The sequence below is a fragment of the Gracilinanus agilis genome, chromosome 1 (assembly GCF_016433145.1).
Source record: "Gracilinanus agilis isolate LMUSP501 chromosome 1, AgileGrace, whole genome shotgun sequence".
NCBI lineage: Eukaryota > Metazoa > Chordata > Mammalia > Didelphimorphia > Didelphidae > Gracilinanus > Gracilinanus agilis.
The window spans coordinates 491,956,938-491,967,455 of NC_058130.1; positions in this window are offsets into that span (position 1 = coordinate 491,956,938).

Here is a 10,518-nt window from a genome sequence, read left to right on the forward strand (position 1 = left end):
GCTTTGTTGTGTGCAGATGCAAAGCATGGAATCCCTGCAAAGGTACAGGGATACCTCACCCAGAATTCCAGGGGACCCCCCCTGGAGAACTTTGGGTGAGGGGCAGTTGAGAAGGGTTGAAGACAGTTATTTGGTGGGATTGGATGTGAGCAGACACTCTGCTTGATTCTCCTGACTTGGGTTTTCTCCTGAGAAACCATTGTAGCATAAGCTAGTGATTTCTACTCATAGGGTTAGCCTATTTGTTATTACTATTCTTCATTAATATAATTATATAATTACTTAGTAATTAGAGAGTAAGATATTTATAGCAAGAGAGCCAGTTTTAGTTAAGTGCTTCCTCTCCTCCAGTGAGGAGGGGGAAAGGGGGCATCAATTTAACAGTTCAGGGTCACCTTTCCTTTATCCTAAACCCTTCATTAATTTCTCTAATTTTCCTTGTTAATTCCTAATATAACTTTTTACCTTCAAATCTGTGCCTGATAATTATTTGGAAGATACTTACAATTCAGTCTGTATATTTAGTTTGAATCCTGTTGGCTGCCAGTTTAAGATCTCCTCTGTCCTCAACAGTTAGATAGCTAGCTGTTATATCTCCTCTAACTGACCTGAGAGGAATATAAATTTAAGAAAGAAACATTATTGGGGTTTCAGCCATAACAGAAACTCACCAGAAGAATCTTATTCCTGTCTTCATTACCAACTGAAGCAGAAGCAGTTAGAGGGGGAGGGGTTTGAGAGCCAGGAGTGTTTTACCCCCTCCTTTCCTCACTGTAGCCTGTCAATCTCTGGCTCTTGACTTAAGCTCTATTTGGCCCTGAAAACATTTATCTGCTTCTCCAAACTATCTGTTATTATAATCATAACAGCTTCTACCTTCAGGGATCAGAAGGCATGGAATATGATAGTCCTCAAGGCAAAAGATCCAGGCCTACAACCAAATATTGTCTACCCAGGAAAACTGAGCTTAATACTCTTGGGGAAACAATGGGCATTTAATGAAATGGAGAAATTCCAGGCATTCCTGATGAAATGACCAGAGCAAAAAGAATATTCAGTGATCATATTTGACACTCAAAAGAATCATAAAAATGTAAATAGAAAAAAAATCAAGGAAATCAGTGGGGTTAAACAAATTGCATTCCTATGCGGGAAAATTATAGCTAGAATATTTAATATTTCTGTAGTAGAAAAGATACCTAAAGTACTTAATAAATTTAAAGTAATCAAGGGAAACATTGGGGCTAAACTGATTATATTCCTTTCCTGTGAAAATGATAATTAGAATACTTAAGATACTTAAGATAGCTTAAGGTAATCAAGGGGAACAATAGGGTTAAATTAAGTTATAAGTAAGAATGTAATAACTATGATGCTTAAAATATCTATGATATTTGAATATCTAAGACACCTTAAATGCTTAGGGTACTTAATGTACTGGAGATCCTTAAAAACTTTTTTAAAATTAGGGCAATGGATTGAAGTATATGTAGACAGAAAGCATGTACTAAGTTGGATATGATGGGATAATATTTTTTTAAATCAAAGGATAGCAAAGAAGAATACACTTGGAAAAGGGAAAAGGAGTGAAGTTGAGAGTAAATTATCTTGCATGAGAGGGCATATAAGAATCAGTACAGTGGAAAGGAAGATGGGGTGGAGAGGGACAATGGGCAATGCTTGTACATTACTCTCATCAGATTTGGTACAAAGTCGAAATAAAATCTATACTAAGATATAGAAATTTATTGTATCCAATAGAAAGTAAGAAGGGGAGAAGGAAACAAAAACAGGAGGACCAGAGAAAAGGGAGGAGGCACTAGGGAAAGTGGGTAGACAAAAGTAAAAACATTTGTGAACAGTGAAAAACTGAAAGGAAAGAATGAGAAGGATAAATAGGGAGAAAATAAGATGGAATGAAACATATAGTTATCATAGCTGTGAATTTGAATGAGACAAATTCACCCATAAAATGGAAAAGGATATCAGAGTGGATTAGAAGCCAGATTCTCATGATCTGTTGTGTACAAAGTCTCACTTAAAGCTGGAAGACACATATAGAGTAAAGGTAAAGGGCTAGAGCAAAATCAACTATGTTTTAATTAAAACTTAAAAAGCAAGGGAAACAATTATAATTTCAGACAATACAAAAGTGAAAATTGACCAAATTTTAAAAGAAAAGGAAGGCAATTACATATTGATAAAAGGAACCATAGATAATTAAGTAATATCAACATAAAACATATATGTACCATAGGGCATAGTATCCAAATTCCTAATGGAAAAACTACATGAATTATAAGAAATAAACAATAAAAGCATATTTGTAGGGTACAGTATCCTTACCCTATCAAACTAGATAAATAAAACTAAAAAATAAACTTGGAATAAATTAAAGATGAGAATAGAATTTTAGAAAAGTTACATTTGATAGATATCTGAAGAAAACTTGAATAGGAATAAAAAGGGATGCACCTTTTCTAATGAGTACATGGCACTGTCACAAAAAATCAACCGTATTATAAGTCATAAAAGCCTCACAATCATATGCAGAAAAGCAGAAATTTAAAATGCATCATTTTTACAATATAATACTATAAAAGTTACACTGAACAAAGGGGTGGAGGGCAAAAAATGACTAAAATTAATTGGAAAATAAATAACCTCATATTAAAGAATAAGTGGGTTAAAGAACAAATCATAGAAACAAACAATATGTTCATTAAAGAGAACAACAGCAAGGAAACAAGATACAAAAATTTTGGGGATATAGCCAAAGCAGTATTTAGTGGACAATTTATATCTCTAAACATTTGCATAGATAAAATATAAACAACAGATCAATGAACTGGGTATGCAACTAAAAAAAAATCTAGAAAAAGAACAAAATTTAAAAACCCAATTAAATACCAAATTAGAAAGTCTGAAAAACCAAATGAGATATTGAGAATAGAAAACTATTGAAATATTAAATTACATAAGGAATTGATTTTATGAAACACATCAATAAAATAATAGATAAATCATTGATTAATTTGATAAAAATAAAGAATAAAACCAAATTTCCTGTATTGTAATGGATAAGATTAAAACTATTGAAGAGGAAATTGAAGTAATTAGTAGGAGTTATTTTACCCAGTAAAATGACCACAAATCTAATAATCTAAGTGATATAATAGGTGAATATTTTAAAGAATGTAAATCCTCATATTAGCAGAAGAGAAAACAGAATATTTAAACAGTCATGCCTCAGAAAAAGAAATTGAACAAACCATCAATTAATTCCCTAAGAAAAAATCCTATGGCTCTATTGTTTCACAAGCAAAATCTGTAGAACATTTAAAGAACAATTAATTACAATGTTATGTAAACTATTCATAAATACAAATGAGAGAGGAACTCTACTAAATTCCTTTTATGATACAAACATGATGTTGATAGCTAAAGCAAGAAAAATAAAACAAGAGAAAGAAAACTATAGACCAATATCCCTAATGAATATTAATACAAAAATTTAAACAAAATACTAGCAAGAAAGTTATAACAATATATCACAAGGATCATTTAACCATCCTGTGATTAGGTAGGTTTTATACCAGGAATGCAGGGATGGTTCAATATTAGGAAAACTATCAACATAATTGACTATGTCAATAGCAAAACCAACAGAAACCATATGATTATTTAAATGGATGCAAAAAAGGCTTTTGACAAAATAAAATATCCATTCCTATTAAAAACAATTTATAGAGAAAATTAGAATAAATGGAATATTCCTCAAAATGCTAAGTAGCATCTATCTAAACTATTATCTCTAGGTATAAGCTAAAAGCCTTCCCCATAATATCAAGAGTGAAACAAGGATGCTTAATATCACCATTACTCTTCAGTACTGTACTAGAAATGATAGCTATAGCAATAAGAAAAGAAAGAATTGAAGGAATTAGAATAGACAGTGAGGAAATAAAGTTATTACTCTGCAAATAATATGATTGTATACCAAAACAATCCTAGAGAAACAACCAAAAAAAGTATCAAAACAATGAATAACTTTAGCAAAGTTGCTGGATATAAAATAAACCCATATAAATCATCAGCTTTTCTCTATACTAACAATAAAGCCTAGCAGCAAGAGATAGAAAGAGAAACCCCATTTAGAATAATTATGGACAATATAAAATACCTGGAAGTCTATCTATCAAGACAAACCCCAAAACTAGATGATCACAATTACAAAACAGTTCATACAAATAAAATCAGATCTAAACAACTGGAAAAACATTAATTTCTCATGTGTAAAATGAGCCAGTAAAAAAAGATAATTCTTCCTAAATTAATTCACTTCTTCTGTGCCATACTAATTGAACTACCCAAAAATTATCTTATAGAGCAAGAAGTAATAGCCAAACTCATTTGAAAGAACAAAAGATGTAGAATATCAAGAGAGTTAATAAAAAACATGAAGAAAGATGGCTTAGCTATACTGTACCTCAATAAATATTACAAAGGGGCAACCATCAAAACAATGTGGTATTGACTAATAAATGGAGTGGAAGATCAATGCAATAGATTAGGCACTTTACATGCCATGATATATTGCTACGGTAATCTAGTATTTGACAAACCAAAAGATTAAAACTTTTGGAAGAACTCCCTATTTAACAAAAACTACTGGGAAAATCAGAAAACAGTATGGCAGAAATTAGGCATTGACGACCACCTTGTGCCATAAAGTCAAAATAGATGCATGATTTTTAAATAAAGGGTGATACAGTGAGCAAATTAGGGAAGCACAAAAAAAATTTACCTAAAATATTTATAGCAGTAAGAACTAGAAATTGAAGGAATGCCCATTAGTTGGGGAATGACTAAACCAGTTGTGGCATTTAATAGTGATGGAATATTACTGCACTTTAAGAAATAATGAGCCGGGGCAGCTGGGTAGCTCAGTGGATTGAGAGCCAGGCCTAGAGACGGGAGGTCCTTGGTTCAAATCTGCCCTCAGACACTTCCCAGCTGTGTGACCCTGGACAAGTCACTTGACCCCCATTGCCTACCCTTACTACTCTTCCATCTATAAGTCAATACACAGAAGTTAAGGGTTTAAAATAAAAAACAAACAAAAAAGAAATAATGAGCAGGTTAATTTTGGAAAAACATGGAAAGTTCTACATGAAATTATGAAGAATTAAATGGTCAGAAGAAGGAGATTAATAGAAATAAACTGATTAATAGAAATAAATAAATCATAGTTTTATATGCACACATGTCTTTTTCTCAAATAATGCCTTCTCTAATGGGAGATAGGGAGGGAATTGTTTGGGTATATGTATCAAACAAAATAAATGCAAATTAAAAAAACAATTCAGGTAACTGAAAGTAATTGGATATAAGACATTCAATTCTTTGTGCAAAAGGAAAACCTTCCAGTTTATTACATTTACTCTGGGATCCAATATACATTGTCTATAAATTTTGATTCAGTATACATTGGATCCCAGAGATAATATATAAAAGGACTTTCTGCCAAATAAAAAATTCTAGGTCAGTTTTTAGAAAGAGGCATGAATATTGTTCTTTAAGCATAGGAGCTATGTTTTCTTCTGTCTTTTAGTGTTCCATTTTAGTGTCTAGAGTTCTATATCAAAGATATGAGTAGAGTTTTACTGAATACTACATGGAGGATTACTTTTTATGCCTAGATTTATTGTCATATGAGCCTTCTCCATTTCTCTCTGAATTTCTTCCATTGAATAGCAATCTTGTTTTTAAGATTTAAATATTTTATTTTTTTAGGAAAATTTTCCATGGATACTTGATTCATGTTTATACTTTCCCCTTCACTCCTCGATCACCACCCCTCCCATAGCCAACGCACAGTTCCACTGGTTTTAACATGTGTCATCAATCAAGGCTTATTTACCTATTATTGATAGTTGCATTGGTGTGGTTGTTTCAAGTCTACATCCCCAATTATGTCCGCATCAACCCATGTGTTCAAACAGTTGTTTTTCTTCTGTGTTTCCACTCCTGTAGTTCTTCCTCTGGATATGGACAGTGTTCTTTTCCAGAAATCCCTCAGAATTGTCCTGGGTCATTGTATTGCTACTAGTACAAAAGTCCATTACATTCGATTTTACCACAGTGTATCAGTCTCTGTGTACAATATTCTTCTGGATCTGTTCCTTTCACTCTGCATCAATTCCTGGAGATCTTTCCAGTTCACATGGAATTCCTCCAGTTTATTATTCCTTTGAGCTCAATAGTATTCCATCACCAACAGATACCACGTTTTGTTCAGCCATTCCCCAATTGAAGGTCATACCCTTGTTTTTCTAGTTTTTTTGCCACCACAAAAAGCATGGCTATAAATATTTTTGTACAAGTCTTTTTATCTATGATCTCTCTGGGGGGTTGGGTCGAAGGGCAGGCAGTCTTTTAGAGCTCCGTAGGCATAGTTCCAAATTGCCATACAGAATGGTTGGATCAATTCACAACTCCACCAGCAATGCATTAATGTCCCAATTTTGCCATATGCCCTCGAACATTTATTACTCACACCTGCTATCATTTTAGCCAATCTGCTAGGTGTGAGGTGGTACCTCAGAGTTGTTTTGATTTGCATTTCTCTAATTATTAGAGATTTAGAACACTTTCTCATGTGCTTATTGACATTTTTGATTTCTTTATCTGAAAATTGCCTATTCATGTCCTTTGCCCATTTATCAATTGGGGAATGGCTTGGTTTTTTGTACAATCTATTTAGCTCCTCATATATTTTAGTTGAGATTTAAAGAAAACCAGGGAAACCAGGATGCAGAGATGAATATGGAAGTGATATTCCAGAGTGATAGGTACCAGAGTAGCTAGATATTTTTTTTCATTATTTCCTTTGATATTCTTGATCTTTTGTTCTTCCAAATGAACTTTGTTATAGTTTTTTCTAATTCAGTAAAAAAAAAATTTGGTAGTTTGATAGGTATGGCACTAAATAGGTAAATTAATTTGGGTAGGTCATTTTTATTATGTTAGCTCATCCTACCCATGAGCAATCTATGTTTTTCCAGTTGTTTAGATCTAGTTTTAATTGGAAAGTGTTTTGTAGTTGTGTTTGTATAATTCCTGTGTTTGTTTTGGTAGATAGATTCCTAAGTATTTTATATTGTCTAGGGTGATTTTAAATGGTGTTTCTCTTTCTACCTCTTGCTGCTGTGATATGTTGGAAATATATAGAGATGCTGATGATTTATGTGCATTAATTTTGTATCCTGCAACTTTGCTAAAGTTGTTGATTATTTCTACTAGCTTTTTAGTTGATTCCCTAGGATTTTTAACTAGACCATCATATCATCTGCAAAGAGTGATCAGCAGTCTTAATGATGAAACTAGCCAAGGTTTATGGATATAAACAACAGATTAATAATTTTGTTTCTCCAAACCAAATTCTTTTTAGTCAAGTAGCCATTGGAACTATTTCTGCCAGAACCAATACTGATATAGGTGCTTACTTGTCTTGCCATATGGCAAGAGACAATCAAAGCGAGGGAAACGATGAGGCCAATATCTTCCCTAGACTGAGTATTATCAATAGCTGAGAAGAAAATCTTTGTTTTGAGTTAAGCTTTTAGGCTTATGTGATAATCAGGTAATCATTTAGCATTTTTAAAAGTGCCTACTATGTGTCAGGAATTATACAAATCACTGGGGGTACAAAGAAAGGCAAAATAAGCAATGACAACCCAGTTCCTGCTCTTAACTACCGGATGATATAACATTGGAGAAAATATGGTGACAATTATCTACAAACAAATATATACAGGACAAATTAGATATGGTCTTAGAGGTAAGCCCCTAAGATTATGGAAGAATGAGAAAGGTTTTTTTCAAAAGGAGATAATTTAGTTGAGATTTTTTTTAATTTTAAATTTTTAATATTTTCCCATGGTTACATGATTCATGTTCTTTCCCTCTCCCCCAAATTCCACTCCCCTGTAGCCAATGCACAATTCCACTGGGTTTTACATGTATCATTGATTAAGACCTAATTCCATATTTTTGATAGTTGGACTAAAGTTATCGTTTAGTGTCTACATCCCTAATAATATCCCCATCAGCCCATGTGTTCAAGCAGTTGTTTTTCCCACGATTCTTCCTATGAATGTGGAGAGTTTTCTTTCTCATAAGTCCCTCAGCATTGTTCTGGATCCTTGCATTGCTGCTAGTAGAGAATTCATTATGTTTGATTGTACCGCAGTGTATCAGTCTCTGTGTATAATGTTCTCCTGGATCTGCTCCTTTCACTCTGCATCAATTCCTGGAGGTCATTCCAGTTCACTTGGACTCCAGTTCATTATTCCTTTGAGCACAATAGTATTCCATCACCAGCAGATACCACAATTTGTTCAGCCATTCCCCAATTGGAGGGCATACCCTCCTTTTCCAGTTTTCTGCCACCACAAAAAGCATGGCTATAAATATTTTTGTGTAATTCTTTTCCCTTATGATCTCTTTGATGTACAAACCAAGCAATGGTATGGCTGGATTAAAGGGAAGGCCCTCTTTTAGTGCTCTTTGGGCATAGTTCCAAATTGCCATAGAGAATGGTTGGATCAGTTCACAATTCCACCAGCAGTTGATTAATATCCCAATTTTGCCTCATCCCCTCCAACATTCATTACTCTCCCCTGTTGTTATTTTAGCCAATCTGCTAGGTGTGAGGTGATACCTCAGAGTTGTTTTGATTTGTATTTCTCTAATTATTAGAGATTTGAAACACTTTCTAATGTGTTCATTGATAGTTTTGATTTATTTATCTGAAAATTGTCTATTCATGTCCCATGCCCATTTATCAATCGGGGAATGGCTTGGTTTTTTGTACAATCTATTTAGTTCCTCATATATTTTAGTTGAGATTTAAAGAAAACCAGGGAAACCAGGGTGCAGAGATGAATATGGAAGTGATATTCCAGAGTGATAGGTACCAGAGTAGCTAGATATTTTAGGGTGAAGAGGCCTCAACTTTGAGGGAAATTCCAGGATAAAACAGTAGCAGAGACATGCTTTTGAAGTCTGGAAATCCAAATAACACAGTTATAGTAGAGAACAAAGCCCATCCTTTGCTCCTTTAGGTAGTGACTTATAGACCTTCAGGAGTTTTCCAGTTCGAAGAGGTCACACTTCAGATTTTCTTCTCTTTTTAAGATAATGGCAAGATATTTGACTTTCTCTTCTCTCTCTAAAAGTATGGTTCTCCAAACCCTCAAAATTGAGGCAACTCTAAAGGTAACACTGCCCAAGAAATTACTCCTCTTTATAGAAGGCTAATTTCAAAAATCATACATCCCATTAACTCCCAATTAGGGAACAGGAATTTGAGGTCCTAGAACAGTTTTCGTAGGCCATATAGGCAAGAGCACATGCAACTCCCATTTGCCTTCACTTCAAAATGGCCATTGTTAGCTCCTGCTGGAGGAGGTGAGGACCCATTATCCCAACATCAGATAGCCAGGATCTAGCTTAATCTTACCTCAGTTGCATCTAGGTCAGTCTTACAAGAGGAAAGTCTACAATTCAAGGCACAAAGGCACAAAGACTAAAATGTCTGAGCCAGCAATTTCATTCCTAGTCATTGACGTTCTCCATGAGGTGGCAGGGGTGTGCTCATAAAAAAGCATCAATAAGTTAATTTTAAATTTTAAAAAGAATGGAAAGGGACCCAAATAGAACAATTTTTTTACTATCTTACTAAAGGAGATGTAATATCCACATATACATACATAATATACTTCTTTAAAAACAAACTATTACAGGTCACAGGTTCTTACACATATCATTTGATGGTTCCATATGTATTGAAATGTTTGTTTTTGTTGATAACCAAGTTTACAATTTAGTTTTTCCAAGTTCACATTTAAAAAAAACAACATAATTTTAATTAAAAGATAGAACCCAAGACCTAAACAAAGACTCATTCATCATCCTATAAGCTCACCAAATTGACCTGGGAAATCCCCTATCAACCTTACAGGGTGAAACTTGCAGAATGAAAATGCCAGACCACAGCATTGTTGGTTTAGTATTAATTTATAGTGGCAATTTCTCCACTGCTAGATTCCAGACCTCTCTATCAAGAAAGTATTCTGTGGATCCGTATAGACCAGAACTAAGGTAGTTGCAAAGGAATATAGACATTTAAAATATCTATTATGTCTCTGACAAACACTAATAGTCATGATTCTTTTGCATCAGGTTATAGAGAATTATAATTAGCATAAAGAAATGAGATAGGAATTTACCAATAATGTCTTATTAATAATAGGAAACATTTAATGTTCCTTGAACTTTGAAAGGGTGTTTTGTTGAACTTTTGGTGTTCATCTAGCTATTTGACAGAAAGTACACTTTTTTTTGTTGGCACATACTTTGTGTTAGCAAAAGAAAAACCAGCACTACAAGCCATTCCTTAGGTCTGTGGTAGTTAACCTAAGGAAAGCATGCCAGAGGGGGCACTCAGAGCCC